At 27.1% G+C, this 24,351-nt stretch overlaps 1 long non-coding RNA gene across 1 annotated transcript in view; it reads left to right on the forward strand.

The window, feature by feature from the left end:
- Nucleotides 1–501: 501 nt before the first annotated feature.
- The window catches only part of LOC129969527 (uncharacterized), a 124,135-nt gene continuing 100,285 nt past the window's right edge, over nt 502–24,351 (forward strand). Inside the window, exon 1 of the long non-coding RNA XR_008784527.1 lies at nt 502–578. This is a non-coding gene — a long non-coding RNA (uncharacterized LOC129969527). The remainder of the gene's footprint in view (nt 579–24,351) is intronic.

Genomic DNA, 24,351 nt, shown 5'->3' on the forward strand with positions numbered 1-24,351 from the left:
TTATTAATAATTAAGGAAATATGGTAAAGAAATATAACATTCTTAACATTCCATTTAATTAGTCTCTTCCTTGTTCGAAAACCACCGACTCAGGCATTTAATAATATATTAGATAAATCTATTTTGATACCTTGCTTTGGAAATTGCATTACATTAGGAATTACTTGCCATTTAATCATTATTGCAATTTATCCCCAATTGTAATATCTTTATTCGTGCATGCATAATTTGCATACATTTAGGGTCTTGAAAACTGATTCAGTAGGATTTACAGTCACGTAAAAAAATAACGTATCCAGAAATTGTTCCATTTAGATCTTTCGTATAATTCTTATCTTTATATATATCTTATATAATTCCTAACTTTACGGAATATATTCTTTGGCATTCTTTAATGCACTGCAAAGAAAATGAATATTCTTATTCCTTTTTAGAGTCTGTTATAATGTTTTTATGCATTGTATAAATTCATTGCCTTCGTTTCACATTATAAATGTTGGAATTTTCATAAAGATAATGTTCAAGTATTAATTCGTATCAAGAAAACAAGAAATAGATTTATTGAAAGATTACTAATGGTAAGTAATTTTTTCTTGATGTTAAAATTTATGAATTTGAATGTCCATATCGTTCTATTTTTAAAATCTCAAAATTGCTAAACTATCGAAATCGTTTGATATAATAGCACATTGACAAAGGCAATAGAAAAGATAAATAAAACACGTACATTTATTTGCATTCATTGTAATCTTTGTAATCATGCTATTCTGGAATCCAAATAAAAGTTGTTGTTTTTTTTAAACTTTATAAAATAGACTTTATTTTGTATACATGCATTTGTATATTTTAAATCATGAGTCACCATCGGGAATAGAATAGTAGAAAATACCGTAATCAAGTTCTACAATTCTTTGAAATATTTTTTCTTAAATTTACAAAAAAAACTCTGTTAAAAGTCATTTTATTATAAGATATTGCACCAGAAGCTCATCTGGTTCTTCCCAACATATATTATTTCTTTAAACAAATAAAAAAATTATTTCAGCTAATTTATCTGAAGAGAATTTATAGCCAAGATTTGGAAGAGAAAAAATTCCAAGAATATATATGGCACATAAACTTATCAATGGATTTATATACATTTTTCGAAATAAAAGAATTAATTTATATAACAGAAGCTTCATAAGTGATTATTTTTATAAACTGCAATATTGCTTTTTTGTTTAACGACGAAAGATAAAAATATTATTTATTACGAATTAAATCTACGAATTTAATTAAATCTACTAATCTACTATTAAATCTACGAATTTACTTCAAAATTAATAGGGAAAATTTTTGTAGTGTACATTTTAATTAAGGTCAACAAAATGTAGCAGTATATTGTATAAAAGAACATTGTTTATATAACATCTGTTATCCCTTTATCGTTTCCATGAGCATTATCTTTTCCATATATTTACTAGAAAGATATATATTCTATCTTGTTTCTAAATACTGTTTATTTTCAAATCTATTATTAATGGAAGTTTGAATGATTTAGCAATGTCACGCACTGTATTAAAAGAAAATCTATTTTCATAAATGCATGCAATTTGTTTCATTCATACTGTATTCTTAATAAATCAGAAGGAACTTTTATATATTTTGTTAAATTAGTACGATGAATTTATTAAACTATTTCTAATGGAGATATGATGCCATGCTGAACTAAAGGAATGTTAATTGATTACTCCTGGTGGTTTTTCTTTTCTATCTCATTTTGATTGATTTATTTTTCAAATATATAAAGAAATTTTTTCAGAAATAACATTATTACATAAAACATAAAAGCATATAGAAGTTCGATACCTCCATTATCGACGTAACCAACTACTTAAAAGAATAACTAAATGTGTCCTTATATATTAATCATATATTTTCTGTACCGGAATCTAGAAATTCGAATATAACTATGCTTTATTTTATAACTATTAATGGATCATAACGTATACTTAATAGTGAAAAATACAAGAATAATCCAATAAGTTTTTGACTGATGAACTTGAATGAAAAAAATCTCATTCCGTAGAATTTTCGAGTTTTATAATTTTTAAAAAAAATTTCGTTTTAAATTCTATGAAAAAGTGATCATATATTGATAAATTCTTACTTGTTATTTTATCTTATGTGGTTAATATCTCAGTTTCATTGTTTATTATAGACAAGATATGTAGTAAACTTACATAGTTAATATTTTAGTTTTCCCACTTTAACTAAATGTGTGGTGAATTTATTAAACTATTTCTAAAATCGACATGGTATGATACGGAATTAAAATTTATTAAGGAATTATTATTAGCTTTAAATTGTTTGATTATTATTTTCTACTTTCTATATATTCCATTTTTATTTATGTTTTCAATTATATTATAATTTTTTTCATAAATAATATTAACAAAGAAAACTTATATTAATAAATGTCTCTAATAATGTTAATTATTGTATTATAAGAAATGTAGTTTCAAAAATACAATGAAAGATGGTTTACATATGTCGTATACATAAATAAATAAAATTAAGCAAAAATAAATAAAATTTAAGCATTTACTGATACATATTTAGTTAAATTCTTTAATTATTAATACGAATTAATGAAAGAAAACTATTCAGTTTCTATTTTTTTTCCCTTCTAGATATCGCATTTTGATTAATTTCTTTCAAATATATAGAAAAAAATTTCAGAAAAGCGTTATTAAAAGAATCTTATAGGAATTCAAAATCTTACTTATCTATGTAAGAAGATACTTAAAAAAATAAGTAAATGTATCTGAATATAATCATATATTTTCATATATGTTACTATTATATATCTTACCAGATTAATCATATATTTTTACCAGAAAAATTCAAATATAACTTCAACTCATTTTATCCCCATTACTGGATAGTAACGTATATTCAGTAGTGAGAAATAGAAAAATAATCGAATGCATTTTCGACTGATGGTCTAGAGTAAAAAAAAAAATCGTTTTCTATGAAATTTTTATGCTTTATAAAATATTCTATCGTTTTATATTCTTTTAAAAAAATGATCACGCGGTGATAAATTCTTACATTTTATTTTATGTAGTTAATATTTCAGTTTTACAGTTTAATATAAAAAAGAGAAACTGTAGAATGAGAAGGTTTCGTCTAGGTTTTCTGTATTTCTGCAAAATATAAAATGAAATATATTTCAAATGTACTTATTTCTATCAATAATAATGACTTTCAAATACAAGCTATCGTTTGAATTTCTAAATTCATTATTTTCTATTAATTAGAATGCAATTTATTCATATAATCTTAAGTAATGAAATCGGTCAGGGCTTTTAATAACTCAATAAATGCAATTAGATTCCTCAATATATCTTTAAGGATTAAAATATTAAATTCTAATTAGGATAGAAATGAAAACAAATCTATTAAGTTTCTGATATTAATGGAAATGATGGGATTTAAAATATCAATAATTGAAAAGAACAAAATCGTAAATCATGTGATCAATAATTTTCCTTTTAACTTGAATAATATGATCATATTTTACTGATTCTGTTCTATTTCCTCGTAATTATTTGAGTTAGGCAAAATTTAGGAACAAAGAAAATGGGAAGAATTTCTAATTTTGAATGAATACTGACTTGAATTTTTATTACCTTTTGTATTGTTTTGATATAATTTTTCACTTCTGATAAAAATCATATGGAAATTAAATTTTAAATTATCAGTTTTCTTATTTCAGATGCAAATACTTTTGATACATACTTCTGATAATCAAATTTTAAACATGTCAACATCTAAGCATATTTTTCTGAAATAATCAAATGAATAAGTGTTTGCGAAAAGTTATATATTCCTTTGAGAATGATATTTATTATTATGCCTAAAATCTGTATGTCAAAAAAAATAATTAAAAACAACCCACTTCTTCAAAAGAAAACTACTAAGAGTAGCGTATTTTTTAGTGTGTATTTTTAGCAAATAACATCACTCTTAATTTAAGAAGAATCCCAAATTGAAAAATGAGTCAATTCCTTTACTTTTACTTTCCTCTCTTCGTTTTATTCCATCAAAAATGTCTTATAATTTTGTATCATTGTTTTAAATTCAATAGCCTGTGGGACTAATAGATGTGAAATACCTTGTTATATTTTTCAGGTCATGCAAAATATTTTTTTTTTTTTTTAAATTTTTAGTTACATAGCTTATACGAAAAATCATTTCAAACATTTTTATGAATTCATATACGAAATAATTCCAAAAGAAAATGCAATAATTTCATGCAAATTACAAATTATGTTAAAGATATTGTGGAAAACAAATACAATTTTTATATTATAAGTTCTCAATTGAGAAACACTAATTAAATGTTATAAGCTAATTAAGCAATTATGCTGATTAAGTTTTTAAGTATTAATTAAGTAAGTTATTCTAAGTGTGCTTGATTAAGAGTTATCTAAAGAACATAAGTAGCTTTTCTCCTCAAAATTTGATACTTTCCAAACAATGAAATTCCAGTTCATTTTTCTTAATCAAAAGACTTATTTCTTGAAATTTACCAAGAAGAAAACTATTTTTTTTCTTCTTTTACTACAGTAGAGTTTCATATTTTTCCCATCAAAAAGGAAAAGAAACATAAATTAAAAATTTCAGTATTTAGATTTCTTTGTCGTTAAGTGAGCCGTTATTGAATAGATAGTTGTTTCATTATTTATGCAGTCGCATGGAAAAAACGAATATGTGACACAAGAGCAGTTGTTCAGATAGAACTACTGGAGATACCTATTAACTATTCAAAGAAATTGTTTTTTTAATAATACTAAAAAAAGAGCTGTTGGTTCATTGAAAAATAAATTAAATGCAATCGAAATTTTGTGGAAAAAATACAGAACGTTGTGGAAAATTTTGGCACTGGTTTGGATATTTAGATTTCAGAATTATAGTTATCTGGAAATATAAGTACTTTGGATAGTACTTTATATCCTAAACCATTATGCAATTATACACCATGAAATATATTAAATAAGAAATAAGCAAGTAAATATTCTTTCTTTCAGAATTAAGCAAGATCTTTCACTTTTCTAAAATCTGGAATTCTCTTTTATATTAAATAACTGAGACGAGTAAATCCCCATTTTTTTTCAATGGCACATTTTCCTTGTATTTTTTTTACTCGATTTTCATTAATTGTTATTAGGTTTGGTTTTTAAGATCTCCTATCTTATTATACTCCTTTTATACTCCTGTCTTAGTAAGAGTAAATAGTATGTTATGCATTTTATGAATATGCTCTTTTAGATCAACGAAATAATTTTTATTTTTAATCTTTCTCTCATTATAATATATAAAAATGAAATCTGTTTAGACGTATTTTAGTAATTTTACCAGGTGTGAATCATTGTTAAAAATAATCGTAACAATCAGACCATAATATCTTTGGTAATTTTTGTAAGAAAAATTCCAGGCAACAATTCTTTGTACTGGATTTTATAATGTTACTTTCAAATTACAAAAGAAAGTGTGAACGACATTTTTAACATTTCAAATAATGAAATCTGTTTAAAATCATTTCAATAATTTTATGAGAGATACGAACGTTAAAAATAATCAAAATAACCAGGATATTGTACTTTTGTTATTTTTAGTAATAAAAATTCCAGACAACAATTCTTTCTACTAGTTTTAGCGTCCCCTTATAATGTTACCTTTCAATTACAAACGAAAGGATAACCGACATTTTTAACTTTCAACCGCAACATCTGACACTTCTAAAAATCCCACATCTTCTGGGCCTTCAAACCAAAACCAAACCTTAACCAAAATCCCCACCACTTGAAAAAGCATCCCAAACTGACAGTTCACTTTTTTTTCTTGCTCTTACTCTCTTCTTTTTTTACCATCAAACACTTCTTTTCTTATATTTTTACTCACTGTTCTTTTTTGTTAATTTCATTCCAAGTCTTTTGCTGCCCCGATTCCTGAGGTAAGAGCATACTGTGGCGGGCGGAAGAGGCTCTTGGCTAAACTTAGAACTGCGAGTGTTGTGTCAGGAGTAAGCTGAGAAGGACGCCGATTTGGGGAAGCAATGCCTTAGCAGAACCTTTTTTTAGAACACGGGAAACACCTTCCATCAGAAGATGCATCGAGTCTCGTAAGGGTTATTATCGTGTACGTGTTGTGTGATGTTTGTATTTAGCTTGTCGCAGCAGCAGGGTTGTCGGTCTGACCTTGAAAAAAAAGGTTTCGTTTACGTGTGCTTCCAACGAAGGAGCTTCTTCATAGAACGAGCATCAAGGTGTTCAGATGTCAGTGGAATTTTTTTTTCTCTTTTATTGCTGACATTATCTGTCGTCTTCGTTTTCAAAATAGTGTCGCTGAGTGTAATTAATGGACAGAAATAAAACAATTTGCTATCAATGATGAAGTGTTAGTGTAATCACTAATTACTAGTGATGATGTTTATGTTCATTTTAAAGACTCAGCGTAAATTATCTTGTTTGAACTTGTGAATAGAAATGCAAGTTATGACAATTAAAGCTAAAAGAAACCTATTTTTTTTTATTTATTTTAAAAATAAGTATTGGAAAATTCTATTTACATGATCAGATTACAATGAAAATAATCAAATAAAAATTCTATTTATTACACATGATCAGATTGCAATGAAAATAATAAAATAAAAATTCTATTTATACACATGATCAGATTACAATGAAAATAATAAAATATAAATTCTATTTACTACAATGATGAGATTGCAATGAAAATAATATAGTAAAATTTCTATTTACTACACATGATTAGATAGCAATGAAAATAATAAAGAATAAATTATATTTTATCCAAATGAACAGATTGCAATGGAAATAATAAAGTATAAATTCTATTTTATCCAAATAATCAGATTACAAAGAAGATAATAAAGTACAATTTTGCGACTATCGCCAAAAATTATCTTTCATAAATTTATAAACAGAAATGCCAGTGGTGATGTCTAATCTAAAAGATAGTTTGTTTTTTCATATTCCTTTTTTTAATATAATGAGAAATAGAAAAATTGTAACATCTCACACCCAAATTATTTTCTGCACATGATGATTGCGATAAAGTAAAATTTTGTAACTATCATCTTGCATGAATTTGCGCATTGAAATGCAAAACTTGAATGCAATTTTTTCCTAATTTGTTTTTCAATATAGTGAGAAATGTAAAAATTACAATATTTCACATGCAAACTATTTTCTACATATAACAATTGCTATAGAGCAGAATTTGGAAAGTATCATATTTCCTTACTTTATGAACAATTAATCAAAACATGATATAAAAACAAAAAATAAAGTTTTTTTTCTAAAAAATTACTGACAAAAGACCCATTTACTATATTTCATATATAAATATATACTCCTTTTGTCCTATGATAGTAGTAGTAGTTGATCAATTTAATTTGTCCCGTATTAATAATAGCAAAAGAAAATAAATATGGGACATAATATTTATTTCTAGATTCTATCACACAATAAATATAAAATATTATGTGCCTAATCTTTATTTTGATTACTCAGATAATTTCTGGAATTTTCAATATTTTTTTTACTGCATTTCATACTTGTAACTAGGATCTCTTGGTTGCGAATCGAATTCGCTAATAATTTTCTAATTCTTTTTTTTATTGGTAAGAAATGGTTAAGAGATGATTGAAACTCTTTTATGCATTTTTCAAAATTTGTAGATTTTGGAATTTCAATAGCATGAACTTTCGAACTTATACTGCCTCTTCTTCTAAGAGGAATAATTCTAAGTTTTCCAAGTTGTTTTTCACAATCTTTGTTGCTGTTGTTATTTATGGCACTTTACCAGCCCGCTGACAGTTATCTGTCAGAGATTAAGCCGATTAATCGCTGATTAATCGATTAAGTCGATTTAAACCGAAGTGAGCGTCTCTTGCTTTATAAGTAGCGCCAACTAGGGCCAGGAGTACGACTTAGCTACTTCATTCGTCACATTCGCTTGCACAACTCCTTTTTACGGGGAATGGGGGGGGGGGGTGGCACATTCATACACCTCACAGATAGAACACAGAAGAACAACCGTACTCGAACCGGGACACGAACCCGGGACGCGCAGATCACGGGGAAGACGCACCACAATCTTTGCATTTATTTTCAAAGTTTCGCTTTACAAAGCATCTGCGTTATCATAAGATTCCCTTTGACAATTATTTTCGGAAACAATTTTTCCGAAATGGTTATTCTGCTGCTCTTAAATTCTTTTACAGCTAACTTAATTGTACCTTTCTGCAACTTTTTTGTTTTAAAGTATCGAGAATTGTTAAAATGGAACTCGATATTTGCTTAAAAGCATTTTTCTTTATCTTATTTTTACAATGGACTGATATACAATTGAAATGCGACAATGAGTTTGACATACGAGATAAAATTAGAAAAATAATTATAATTTGTAACAATTAGATTAATCCAAAAATTTAAGGGTGCTTCAAAATAGATGATAGATATCATGGAACAATGATTTTGATTGACGGCTTCGCATTTTTGCTCTACAACATAATTTGCAGTGCATTCGCTAATAATTCCTTTTTAACAATGTATTCGCTACTATTATTATGGGGCAGATGAAATAATACTTTCATAGACTATACAATAGACATAAAAAGATTTCAATGATAAAACAAAGGAGCAATTTTGCAATTATCACCAAAACACAGTGATTTTAAAATGTCAAGATTCTGAAAAATTTAACGAATAGAGTATTACTAATTGTATTCGGTACCCAACTGTTTGATTACCATATTAATAATTTAGCAATTAATAGTATATTTAGTAATGTGAAGGAAATTTGATAAACTACATTTTATTACAACAAATAAAATAATTATTTTAAATTATACTTGCATAATAAACACATTTAGAATGATTACTTGCCTGCGCATTCAAACTAAAGAAAGTAATTGTTGAAAAAAATTGATAAAATCAGTCCAGGTGTTGAGGTTTGGGATTGTATTAAGATTTTATTAAGATATTTACTTGATTAATTTTTTTGAATATTTCGCAAATTCTGTGGTAAATAAAATTAAAAAAATTTTAATGTTTTCATGTTTTAATAATTTATTTTTAATCGCACAATCATTTCATTAAGCATTGTATGCTATTAATTTCCTTGTTTAACAAATGTTAAACATTTTGTTTGAGTTATTCTATAAGCTATAAGATTTTACTGAAGCAGAGAAACATTAATATAAATATTCTTCATCTAAAAAGCCCATGGAGTTATCAGGAGTTCGATTCAAATTTTTGAGATAATCATTAATGATAATTTAGACTTTTCCACATTTTTCTCAATTACCTGAAGGCAGTTTGTTTAATCATAATCATCGAAACTAGTGCTTTGTAAATTCAAGAGAAAAAGATATATCTCTATCTATATATATATATGCTGTAGATACTTACGTTTTTCTTCTATCGTAGCTGACGTTATCTATGGTATATGTTTCCCAAACAGTATCGTAGAAAATAATAAATGATCTGTATCGAAGTGATTTACTACCTTTGAAACTACTGATTGGAATTTAAAATTTTTGCTTTTCTTTATTTTACTGTTAAAACAATAAACTTTAAAATCAGTCAGTGCAGTCTCCTAGAATTTTTTTCGCATACTCTCCAATAACGTTCTTATTCTTCTTTCTCCTCATAAAATTGGAAACCTAGGGAAGACGGTGACTTTGCAAGGCATAGTGAATAATAGCTACGAAATATAGATCTTTGACTTAGATCCAGCATTTTTATATATGGTAAAAATATGAATATTAGATGCCATATAAAATTTTGTAGGCCTATTGGCATCAAAGTTTTACACAAAACTACAGTTGTAGACATATGATTACATACGGAACTCCATTGCGTTTATCAATTATTTCCTTTAAAGTACAAAATGGTGACGATGTAAAAATACAAAATAAATATACGACAAAATCCATGTAAAGTACAAAATATACGAAATCCATGTAAAGTACAAAATATACGAAATCCATGTAAAGTACAAAATATACGAAATCCATGTAAAGTACAAAATATACGAAATCCATGTAAAGCACAAAATGTACGAAATCATATAAAGTACAAACTGTACGAAAACCATATAAAATACAAAATATACGGTCGACAGATTTCCTTCAAAATTTGAAAATAATCTACATTTTAAATACTAAATCTATGTACCAAACTTTATTTATCGAGCTGTTTTAGATTTTATAGTTACGGAGTTTGCTTAAACTCGAACAGCCAGACTTTCTTTGAACAAATAAATTCCATTGAATAGATTTTATTTAAAATTGATAAAAACTGTCGAAATTTTATCTTGCTTTCATATACGGAATTTCGTCCTTGTATCTCAAAGTGTTTTTCAGTTAACTTGTTTCCCAAACAGACAGAGAGAAATAATTTCAAAACAGTGTTTTTTAGGATCTGAATGAATGAAAGTCTGAAATGTGGAGCTCCTGAAAAATCTTGAGTTTGAATTTTTTGACGATTTTAATATTTCCACTATGATTCGCTTACGAGAAAGAAAAAAAATGACAAAATCGTATTTGTATACTGTGAATACTGAATTCTTTGTTAAATACATAACAGACTAAATGTGCTTCCATCATATTAATAGAATTAATTTAATTACAGCAACTTTCATGAACGACATCTTCTATCACAATTCTCTTATTTTACATCACACTTGTACAATAAACATAGAGTATTTTGATAGGTTAATTATATTTGCAACCTGGCAATATGAAATGAATAATAAAATTTGTAAAATCGATACAATTATAGAGGCTGGGTGCAAGGTTCTAGCAAAGATTTATTTTATGATGTATCTCAGAAAGAAAAGGCAGCACACAGAAGGTGTCATTTGAAGACATATGTAGTGGCAATAAGCTTTATATTAAAAAAATGACGAAAACGTCATAGTGAATTGGGACAAAGTACTGAGTCCAGGTTCTTCTCCATAGAGACTTTACAATAAAGTAATATTCTTGAGATTTATCTTGAAACTGGTGCAGTCAGGAAATCATGACTTTTTATATTATATAAACATTGACGAAATTGGCACAATAATTAGAACTGGGGAAATCTCTTGTGGGTTTGTTTACCTTTAAAAGTAATCATGTACGAAGTGTTTTTATGGGTACGAAGTATTTTTTATATAAGAGTAAAAAGTGTTTTTAAGTTATCATTTGTAAACAGGATAATGAAGAAAAGTACCTTCGAGGACATATCTTGATCTCAAGAGCTTTTATATGAAATAAAATGATCGAAATCAGTCCTGTGATTACTGGTGATATTCGGTTTTCTTGATTATTTAAATGCATAGGTGATTGTCCATTTATTTTGAATTACCTATTAAGCTGTAAAATTGAAAACCCAATTAGTTGGTAGATATGTAACTACTTATAGTTACATATTTAACCAAATCCCAATAAGAAAAGCACATAATAATGAAAATGTGTAAGTTTTCTTGTAAGTCAAATTGATATCCGGATAGCACTGGTGGAAATCATTGGACTTATTTTTATTTTATATTAACGTCCTGAAAGTTTTCCAGGACATATTGCCCTTTATTTATATTTCCCTTGAAAGAACACTAAAAAAAATCTTCATAAATTAGTTCGATTGCAACTAAAATCAAATGCAAAGCTCACATCGATCAACCAATTTTCCTATAATGGTTAAGAGCACAATCAGAAAATAAAATCAGACTTTTTTCACAGCAATCTACCATTTTCCATATAATGCTGTTTAAGAGTGAAATCAGATGATAGAATCAGAATTTTGTGCACACCATTCTACCATTTCTCATATCAAGTTGGTTAAGAACACAATCAGAAAATAGAATCAGACTTTTGTCCACACCGTTCTACCATTTTTCGTATAATACTGATTAAGAGCACAATCAGAGGATGGAATCAAACTTTTGTCCACACCAATCTACCATTTTTCATATAATGTTGGTTGAGAATATAATCAGAGGATAGAATCTCTCATCCACCGGTTTTCCTCAACATTCCCTAATTTGCTTGGTGACTATTATCCTCTGAATACATACAACATTTCGCAATTGCGAAACATAAGAGCTTATTCAATCAAAAGAAATTTTTTTTTCTTTTTTAAAAAACATTATTAACTGCTTTGTCCTACTTTACATCATAAGCATAAAATAAAAGATCGAGAGTTTTAATTGAAAACCTTGTTGAAGACAAGAAAAGTGTAAGAAAATTTAGAGAGATTGAAAAAGAAAAACTGAAAAGGGGTCGTTTAAAAGATTTTATTTCCGAAGACAAAAGAATAAAAGGCTACTAAATTGTCTGCTCCCTGTTTGCATAAAAAATGAAGCGCAATTTTAAACTAGCCTGAAAGAATGTTGGTATAAATTGATGCTAATTCTCGAAATCTAAAGTAATTCCTTTGTTTTTCACAAGAAAAGAGCTTTTGTAATTGTTTCATGGTTGATAAAGACATAAAATATATTTTTATACTTCTTGACTCTACAAAATTATAGCAAATTAATAATTAATTTTAGTTGAAGAAGCTATTTTTAACTATAAAATATGAATACAAATATAGAGAATAGATAAAATATTCATATGTTTTAAGTAGAATAAAACGAGTTTGAAGTAGGTAGCAAATTGCTTACATGAAGAAAAATCATATTTTCTGCAAGAAAAATAATTATTTAGCAAAAATTATCTTTTTAACATTTTAGCTGGCTCATATTAATATAATTTATATAAAAGTTTAAAAAAAATATGTTAAACTATCCATTTATATATCACTAATTCATAGACATCAAGGCCCGCATACTATGCCATTTCATAGCCTATATGCCTTTCATTGCCTATATGCCATTTCATAGGCATATAGGCAACTCCTTCTGTCGAGAAAGTGCAGAAAGCTGGATTGAGAAGTCTTGAGCCCGACTTCGAATGCGTTATCCGAATCTGATTAAAGCCTTAATTTAAATAAATAAGAAGAACTTTAACATAAGCTTTTATCAACTTATATACTTCATTTGTTAACCAATTTAAAGAAAAAGTTAATTAAAAATGGAATTCCCTATGTTTTATGCTTTTAAAACTTTTGAAGATACATTCTATTGTCGATGTCGTCATCTGGCCATGGTTTAAAAAATTGTGACTGGTCCTAAGCCGTTCCAGTGTTACTTTAAAATGAAAAGGCAATATAATTAAATTATATTTATTAATAGTATGATGGTAGAAGTTTAATAGAAATGTAAAATAGAAGTTAATAGTTTAATTAAAACTATTAAATTCTATAATTAACTATTATTATTGGAATAATTAAAACTATTAATTATTATTTATAGAAACGCTTTTTTTTTCTCTTGAAAAAATATTTTGACGATCCCATATCCATAATGGTAGTTGTTAAAATTTACACCATCAATCACTTTCTGAAACAAATATTTGCAATTATTAACATAATGTTATAATCAGAATAAACAGTGACCAAAATACAAACATCTTGTGCAGTATTTTTTCACTTAAATACCTGTAGATAATTTTGGATCTGTTTACCCTCTCTGTCTTCCACAATAAGATATTTACTTTATTGACTTTTATTTAATCTCTATGAAATTAAGTAATAAACAGAAACTTGCTATAGCAAGAAATTTAACTCTAAGAATACTTAAAAACAATTTGCTTTTTTAGTATCTAGCAATTTAAAATTTAAAAAAATGGCATTTACAAGTATTTAAAAAAATGTTAAGAAAAAATTTTAATGTAAATTTAATACTATCTAAATTGTAATATAAAGGTGCCAATACGTTTGAGTCGTAAAACGGCCAAGTAATAATTGGATACTAAAACACTGGACACTTTAATTTGTAAGGAAATTTGTAGCTATCAAAAATTTCTATGGGTGATGCTCTAAAATTTAAATAATAGTTAAGCAAAATGTGAATAAGTTCCAGTATACGTCTCATACAGATTAAATCAAAGCAAAAATTTAAATTACCCCAAAAGCAATGTAAAAAATAATATCCATGCCTAGGGTAGTTACCAACTGTATTTTACAAATCTGGTTTTGTTAGCCAGTTATATAACGGATATAAGTAAAGAAATGGTATATTTTTAATAGTATGTTCAAAAAATATATCTGCAAAAGTTCAAAATTCTAATAAATCAGGAAGTGGGTGAAAAATCGATGACAAAATTTTATTTTTAGAAACATGAAACAAGTCAAGCTCAATAAATGTCAGTAAAACCCCTCCTTCAATCATCTTTGAAAAGTACTCTAAACTCCTATCCTCCTTGCATCGATTTTGAGTGAAAGTATTCATCTCTAATGGCTTGATATTCCCTCAGATATTATTTTTATACTACTTTCGACGTCGCCTCACTTCGCGGATCATTGAACATTCCATAATGCTTGCGTAACTCGGCAGGTAAACGTTGAAGCCGTGTTTCATTGATCCACTTACCTGATCACCCAATCATGCGGTCGAGAGATGTTGGCGAGCAATTCCAGGAATGCCATAACGCACTTTATGAATGAGGTACCTGCATTAGTGCATTTGGAACTTTGGAAAATACACAGAAGAATATTTCCCTAGGAGAATGCAAGGCAATATCGGAGTTATTAAGTATGGTGTGGGGTGTTGTTTTCGATAGAATGGCATTTTTAGTAGGTTATATGCGAAAATGGATAGGTTTTATTCCTGGGAGAAAACAATGGAATTATAAATATATTGACCACGTATATAGGTTAATAATTATGAATTTAACTTATTAATTATTTATAAAGATATAAAGATAAAGATTATAAAGATATTGACCACGTATATAGGTTAATAATTATCAATTTAACTTATTATCAATTTAACTTTATAAAGATATAAAGATAAAGATTATAAAGATATTGACCACGTATATAAATTAATAATTATCAATTTAACTTATTAATTATTTATAAAGATATAAAGATAAAGATTTTAAAGATATTGACCACGTATATAAATTAATAATTATCAATTTAACTTATTAATTATTTAAATAACTGTCAGGATGTTGTTCGTCTTGAAAATTCAGAACTTAAAATTACTTATTAATAAAAAAGATTAATATTATTTTAATATAATATATTATGAATAATAATATAATATATTATAAATAATATTATAATTATAAGCTTAATATTAATTTTATTAATAATAAAATTCGTACTATTTTGGGGGGGGGGGGTTCATTTGCCTATTCAATTTGTTTTTGTAGTACCAGCATTTAGTTAAAAAAAAGGGGGGGGGTCAGAATCAACAAATTTTTAATCTGTGTTGATTAAAAGAGACGTGCTAAAAAGATAACGAATTTAAAAATTTACTTAGTGTATAAAGGTATCAATTTTATTCTACTGAGACATTACAGTTTAATTTTTTTATTAATAATTTTAAATTATTTGTTTTTAAGATTCATTTAATCCTTAACATTTTCATTATTTTATCTATCCTTTTGTTAGCTTTAATTCCATTAATTATTTATTTCATTGGAAATCTGAACATGTCTTCATGAATCCAAAAAAAGGAAACACTTCACGAATAATAAATTTTGTCTTAGAATTAGGAATTTAATTTAATTTAAAGTATGAAAAACAAATAAATTAAGTTCAATCATATTTTTTTCACAATAACCATGCTAGGCATGTGCAATGACCCTATTCTAGCTAACGGAGCGACCAGGATTTGAGTTACAAATTTGGAAGGATTGCTTAACAATCCTCCTATGAATTATTGAACATTAGAGAGCAACTATACATAGAATATCAATAAGCTCCCCATTTATATGTATCTTTTATTATTTTTTTGTTTATCTGCAAATTTTAATTTTTGAAATCTATATAAAACCAATTTGAATTCGACATTGATTTTATTTTAGAGTTTAGTAATGTTTAGTAGAGTTAAGTAATGTTTATTTAAAGTAGCCTGGAATAATATTCATAATATAGAATGGATAAAATTGAAAAATATCCCTTTAAAATACAAATTGATTTATAAGAATGGAAAGCATTAGAAGATAAGATTCATGTTCTCTTTCTAATCTTTGGGGATCTTATTCTTGCCTTCTTTTAGTAAAATAAAATACATGTTTGAGGCCGGGATTTCCTGGTTGGTAGGGCGTTGGATTCGCATCTGTTCGGTTGTGAGTTTTAGCCCACCAGCCGAAGACCCTCCGTGTGTGATGGTGGCTGGCGCACGTTTAAATCTGTCGTGGTCACGAAGTCCTATATGTGGAGATTTATACCACAGGGGTTGCTGGATCAGATGTGATCGTTCTCTGGTTCGGGTCTAAATTACGATCTGTGAATGAATGAATGAATTGCATGAAGCAGTCCGCCCTGTAAAAAGGGTTTTGACACGTGAGGAGTTAAGTCGTACTCTTGGCCCTAGATGGCTCTACTAAAAAATAAGAGACTCAAAAAGTTCGGCTTAAATTTGATAACGTTGTCAGCGAGCTTGTCTATGACAAGTGCCACCAGAAACAACAACAAATACATATTTTAAAGATAGAAATTTAATATAAAATAGGATCTATCTACTTGATGATTATAGGACAAGCAAATGAATTCTGTGCTAGATGAAATCTCTTTGGCATTGTTAGTAACCATTACATCTTTAAGCAAAAAGCGAACATTTCATTTAATGCATCTGTACTGTTCATAGAAATGGTTAATAAAATAATTTCTCGCGAACAATTTTTCAAAAATGGTACGTGTATAAAATGTAAAATAATATGCAAGCATTTCTTTAAACAGAAACTCCAAAACAGAATTCGGAATTCCTATTGTTGCTCTGAATTTATTTGTATACAAATTCTAATGTCTAATGACTTGATACTCCTGTAGATATTCTTTATTGTCGCAGGTGACATTCATTGTCAGCTCACACCTGTCACTTCATCGAACATTCCATAATGCATGCATAACTCGAGAAGCTAAATTCCGATATCGTGTTCCCATTGGTCCCCTTACCTGATCGCTCAGTCATGCAGGATGTAGGTAAACAACTCTAAGAATGTCACATCGCACTTTATGAATACAGTTTCTGGAACAAATGCTGATGCTTACAAAACTCGTACTAACATAAATTAGAAAATTATCCTGTGAGAAATAACTAAAATGGTAGAATTTTAAATATATGAGTGGGCTAGTGCTTAGAAGTATGTGGGATTACTGAAACCAATTAAGATTATATTAAAATACAATAATATGTTCAATAACCATGCTCGATATATAAGTGAAAATTTTAAGCACTAAATAAATTTTATTAAATGTAGAATAAATTCAACGTAGCATTTTTTCGATAAATTTGATAAATACAGTTTATAAAAATACAGTTTAAATAGTGTATTAAAAATAGAATTTTTTAATTGCCATTTTTTATTCATTAATCCTTAATTTATGGTTCATTATAATAAATATTAATTATAGTGGATATTGCGAATCATTGAAATACTTTTTCCGCACTTCACCACCAGGTGGCACTATTCTTCCGTAATCCAATTTATAATTATGATAAATTAATTTATAGTTCAGAAAATATTTAAATAACGCCATTTAAACCAGAGCAAATAAATGTATCAATTTCAAACTTGTAGTACATAAAGATGTAGATAGAAAATGGATTACAATATTCCATCTCTGGAAACTGTAATTGAAATCAAATTAAATAAGACTATGTAATAAAAAAGAAATTGAAACTTTTATTTCATCTTTAGGGTGTTAAAAAAATAACTTATTTGTTTACTTGAAACAAAATAAAAATAGGATATATAACTTATTTAATTCTGCCTTGCATTAAAAAAATTGCAGCTATTTTTCTTTTCTGTTTTTATTAATATAAATGTCAATTTTCTTTCATTTTAATATCCAGTTTTGAAATGGACTTCCTAATTCTGGTGCATCCTCGCAGATATCAAACAAATTCAGATTATTATATAGACAAAAGTATGCAATTGTTAGCAGTTCCACAACTCTTGAGGGCTCCAAGGCCACAGAGTTTACTTTTGCGTTATTATGAGCGTTATTTAATTTTTTGCTTTCATTTATATATAAAGGTTGTGGCATTTGTCTAGCAACATTCTTAATTAAGGTTTATCTACAAGATTTGAATAATGTTATTTTATAATTCTAAAAAAAATGTAGTGTTTTATAATTCGAAAATAGTCCAACTCTGATATTAAAAATTTTTCGAAAGTTTTGTGTTCAAATGTTTTTACATTTCTTTTGCTATTTTCTCTGAAATTACTTTTAAATTTCACATTGTGAATTTTTTTATACACACAGTGCGTTAAAATAAACTTTTTAGATAGTGTTCTTCGACTAAGTGCTTTACCATTTGTTAAAGTTTACCACTTAAAACTATTAACATGAAGATTAAATTAAAATCAACAGCAAAATTTTGGTTTTAAAATTTATAGGGGGAAATGGGTCCGATATTTGCATTATCTAAGGGCCATAAAAATTTAATTCGACCCTAATGTCAAGGATATCATTTAAGTTCATTTTCAAATAATCTCACAACGTAAAGAACCAAATATATTATTTTAATATCTAATCTAATAGTTCTGTTTAAAACGTAACTCTATTCAAATGAATTTTGTCCATAAGTTGACAAAAAGATTAATATTATGTTATATAAAACTCTTTCATGGTAGTTTTCATCCATATTTTCTCTATGAAATGATGAAAGATGAATTTGTGATTAATAAGCCAAATCATTATCCAAAATAATTTTCATCCATTTCCTCTCTTTGAAATGATGTAAGATAATTCGACCTGTGATTACTGTGCCAAATTAGCGATGAAGTGCCAAATGTAGTCTGTCTATATCTATTAGTATGAGTAGGACCGCCAAGGAGAGTGAGCGTGGCTAAGGAGGGTTCCGTAACCTTAGATGGGTACTCTTTGGCGTAAGAAGCACGTGTGTGGGATCTGGACAATGTTGATAAATGATTCCAGGGAACAACTAGAGATGAGGTCATGGGGGTGAATGCTCGTTGGGGGTGGAGAAGATGAAGAACATTCTTCTCTGGTGGCGTCACGGTGAGCAAAGGGCAGAAGACAGAGTGGAAAATGCAGTAGGCCATTAGTTTAAAGAAACTCATCTATAGCTAATCCCAAGATAAGGAAATAAAAAGTGCGAGTAGAGATTTCACTATAACATCTAAATCAGTTACAGGGAATGAAGAAATTGTCATTCCAGTTACTTGTGTCTGAATATTTCTTTTTTACATAGCCTTGAAAAATGCATAAGTAAGTTAAAAGATGTATAAAAATGCTTTAATTCTATAAGACACTGAGGGCCGTAGAATAATAGATATTCTGTTATTAACATATTTGTATTATTTTATAAAATTAAATAAATTCCGTTATTGTATTAAAGGTGAATATTTGTGTGTATTGGCTTTCTATAAGACAGATCGCAGGACCAAGGAACTCGAAAATTGGCACAAATATACTCAGTAGAATAAAAATGTGTAGAGAGAAAGTTTTCAGAGAATTTTTTGTCAAATTTTTAGATAAATTTTGGCAAATTTTTAAATAATCAAAATATAATCATAATAGCGGCTATTTTCATTGATAATTTCTGGAAAATTTTTGTAGAAATATAATATTAAAAATTTCTACAAACTCAACAAATTATCTTTTTAACTATACAAATTTAATAGGCAAGCAAGGTTTCATTTTTTTAGAATTGGATAAATTTTTTTAAATATATATATTTTTATGTAATGTTTGAAATAATTCCTTTTACTGTTGCAATGAAATTAAAGCCGCTTTCATCATATTTCTTTAATTATTTCAGAACCTCTTCAAATATTTAATTTCTTCCTGTGCTGAAAGCAAATGAGTGAAGATTTTATTTATTTTCTATTTCATACTTATCGATTATATTTTCAATTCTAAATTAATTTTGTTCCATTTTATATTTTTTACGGTTACGAATTTTTACTCTTTAATTTTACGAATTTTTACTCTTTAAATTTTATTTCAGAAAATTTTTGTAATAATCTGTAACAAATCTCAGTAAGATATTAAGAAATCTATGTGATATGCTGCAAGATTATACTGGCTAATACTCAGTTTTCTTATTTTCTTATTTCAATTTATCTAACATGCTGTTAAATGCCTTTTATAATACTTAGGTGAATTGCATCCTATCTTTTTAAAGTTGAAATTAACTGTATATTTCATATTTCTAGTTTCTTACACTTATTGCAGAAATAAGAAAGTAATATTCTCGTGTAAGCATTAATTAAATATAACATGAAATTTAAATACATTAAACATAAAATGACATAAGAACATGAAATTTATTAAATAATCCATGAATTGAATGGCTACATCAGCTTGTAAATATAACATGATACGATTTGACAGCATTAGTTCTTGAGTATGATAAGTAGAATAAATAAAAACCATGGTCTTACTTTCTGTCACAATATCATGCTTAAAAATATTTTGTTTTCAAAACAATGAAAATATCAAAGAATTTAACTGAAATTAAACATATTTAATATTGAACGAAGATAAATGAATGTGCACAAATATTGCTTGTTTAGCCTTTAGATCTACAAATTTATTCAATTATCTAATTAGATGATTGTCCTCTATTATTGTTGTATTAATCCATACTAACACAACAATAATAGAGGACAATCATCTAATCAGTCTATTCATCCAAATTATTAGGTTGTTGAAAAATCAATATAGATGCCTTTCAAATTTCAACTTCTTACTTGAATTGACTGAAAAAAGAGAAAATTAATTTGATCAGTCTACTACAAATTATTGCAAAAATGCATACAAGACTAAAAAGGTGAATTCTGTGAAATAGAAATGGATTTGAAAAGTAAAATAAAAGAGAATCTGAAAAAGGGAAATTCCTACTTCCGATTAATGTTCCTTCGAAAGGAATGTTCTAATCTTAATTTTCACATTAGATGTTTTGATGGATGACTTTAAATTTCGTCATAACATAAAAGACATTGCTTCATATTGTGTTATCAAATTGAAATTTAAAAATTTTATCAAAAATAAAGATATACATTTCATGATAATGAAGTTGATATCATTAAAAAAGTAAGTTTTAGTTTTAATATAAAGCAAAAACCTTTTTTGTGAAATAATAGATTTTGAAGAAAATTTCCTATCCTCAGGTCACAATAATTATCCATTTAGTGGCGGTAAGCCTGTTTTCTTGCTCGTTTAAATTTTCTGTTTGACATTTAATTCTATTAAGTCCATTTGGAGTTTTGAAGGTTTTGATGTGTCAACGAGAACACTCTTGAGAATTTCTAGTAATATTTTGAAGTTCAATAAATAAGCTAAGTAAAAAAATAATAAGTGCAACTTTAAAAATCATATTTCTCTTACAGCGTTCATGTTTATAATAGTTTATTTCATCTTCTGATGTATTTTCCAAGTTCATCAGGTACTAATCTGTACTTTTAAAAATGCAGTAAAGAATTTAAGGTTAAAAAAAGCAAGATTTAGTTAAAAGAGTTTCTTTTTTCCAATTAAAAAATTCTTCAAATGATTATAAATTACTTACATTGTTTAATTTATAATCTGAAGATAATATCTTATATCTCTTATAAGGCTTACTAGTTTTTTTGCGAATAAAAGCTCAACTAAAATCAAAACTTAGTGTAATTTGAAACTAACCTGGCTACAAATCACAAAATAATAAATAAAAAAATATTATTATTAAATATTAAAATTTGATTAGGTACATTCCATTTGATAGTAAATTATCTTAAATAAACCTTTAGAATAAAACAGTTATTAATCAATTTTTAATTATTTTAAAAATGGAATTATTTGAAATTTAATTTACATAATATCAAGTAAATTTAACTGGTGTTGTAATAGACAATAGAAATTATATCCAGATAACTAAACAAATTTTATCGTGAAATAAATTATAAAAGGAGTTATTATCATTATTATAGTTATTCCATTATATATTCATAGTTATTCCAATAGTTATTCCATTTTATATTCATATTAGTTCCTTCGTGCTTCGAGAATAACAAATCATTATTAAGCAGTGATTCATAACTTCCCATATTTACCTTTTCGCATTATCTTCGTATGAATAAGATAATTCAAAATATTTGCTTTGAAAACAATTACACAAGACTAATGATTCTAGAATTATTCTTAAGTTGACATTCCATATATTGAATAATTAACTTAAATTACGTTAAATCCAGATTTCCAGTTTATCTCCACTTCTGCACAATGCTCGCTATTTGCAAACAAATGCGACACTGAGATAGATAGTTCATTAAACAGTTGTCATAGTAACAATTAACTCGTCGGAGAATACTATGATGAATGATTTGTCATAAAGCTTGACAGTTTCTCTGATTTGGAACAGAGACATCATAATTTACCTTTACCCTCGTTTTCTTAATTTGATCAATATATTGATAAAGCCCATTCATTATCATCACTTGTCATCTCTATAGATTCTATGTCATTATTATTAATTTATTCATTATAATCTGTGAACGAATGACTCGGATTTTCTGTTATATGGTATGGTCCTCTTATTTCTTGTCTCGTATCTTCATTCTTATAGCATCAAGAATCATGAATGTCGCATGATTTTGCTGTATATTCTGGTTGGTGAATAAAAATTTTCAACAATTGTGTCCTAGGATTATGTTGCTCATTTATGGATAGATTTTTGTATTATCAAACAATGTCAGCAACAATAGCATATGATTAATTGAATATGCGATCCATTCTAATCGATGGATTTGTATGATACCAATAATCATTAAAGGAACAATTAACGAAATTAATTATTTATCTCTAATTTGACAGTCTTTCTGATTTAATAAGAACCTTTATTTATATTTTATCATTTTTTCTTATTTTCTAAACTTGGTAAATATATTGATAAAGAACATTCATGATTAACATATGTTGTCTGCAAAATCTTTGATATTATTATTAATTCTTTCATTGTAATCTGCAAAAGGCTGACACGAAAAATCTGTTATAAGGTATAGTTCTCTTATATCACTGTCATTTTTGTTATACTCATAATAAAAAGAAATCATATCATATGATTATGTTACAAGCTTATGGATAGACTCTTGGTTGACTCAAAAAGTCTGCTGTATGCTATATTTATCCTATACCACTGTCAGCAGCTTCATTCTTGTTATACTCATAACAAACAGCAATCATATCATAGGATTATGTTACAAGCTTATGCTTGGATTCTTGGCTAATTCGAAAAGTCTGCTACAAGGTACAGTTCTCTTATAAACACTGTTCGCAGCTTCAATCTTGTCATACTCGTAATCAACAGCAATCATATGATACAATTATATTTCAAATTTATGGAGGGATTCTTGTATTGTAATAAATTTTATCAATCTCGTCTTCCGAATATGTTTCGTAATATAGATAGATTTTTTACAGCTAAAAAAAAATTTGAAATAATGCTATATTAGTATATGAGACATTATAGTCGATGGATAACTATAATGTCTCATATACTAACAGACAAAAATCTGCAGCAATCGTTTTCTGTGATTATGTAACATGCTTATAAATAGATTCTTGAATTGCCAAACGCTGTAAGCAGCAATATCGTATGATGGTGCAATACTTTTTAATCGCTTAATTTGTATAACACTAAGAAATGTCACAGGAACAATCAGCTCTTCGAAGAATAAATAAATGAAAGATTTATTTCAAAGTCTGATGCTAATCTAATTGAGAAAAGAATAATATAATTAACATCTTCTCCCATTTTCTTAATTTGATAAATCCCACTCATAATCACCGTTTATCAAATCTAGAAAAACTTTACCATTACTATTAATTAATTCGTCATAACTTGTAAAAGACTTATTCGAATATTTTGCTTAAGAAGTAGTTCTTTTATACTTTTATTCTCAGCCTCATTCTTGGGATACCAAGAATTCTCAATAATCATGTCATATGACTAAGCAGCACCTACAATTCTGTATTCTTGTGTTTATAATAATCGACAAAAACTCTGTCATGTGATAATGACAGAGTTTATGTTATAAGTCTGTTAATTCTTGTAATGCTAAAGATTACAACTGTAGTATTTTATGAATGAGCTATAAAATTAATGGTATATAATATTATGCCAATATTTGTCAGCAATCATATCGAATACATTCTAATCTTTAGATTCTTGTGACTCCAAGAATCATCATAGAAATGATTAATCGTCGGGAATATGAAGATAGAT

The sequence above is a fragment of the Argiope bruennichi genome, chromosome 5 (genome assembly GCF_947563725.1).
Source record: "Argiope bruennichi chromosome 5, qqArgBrue1.1, whole genome shotgun sequence".
NCBI lineage: Eukaryota > Metazoa > Arthropoda > Arachnida > Araneae > Araneidae > Argiope > Argiope bruennichi.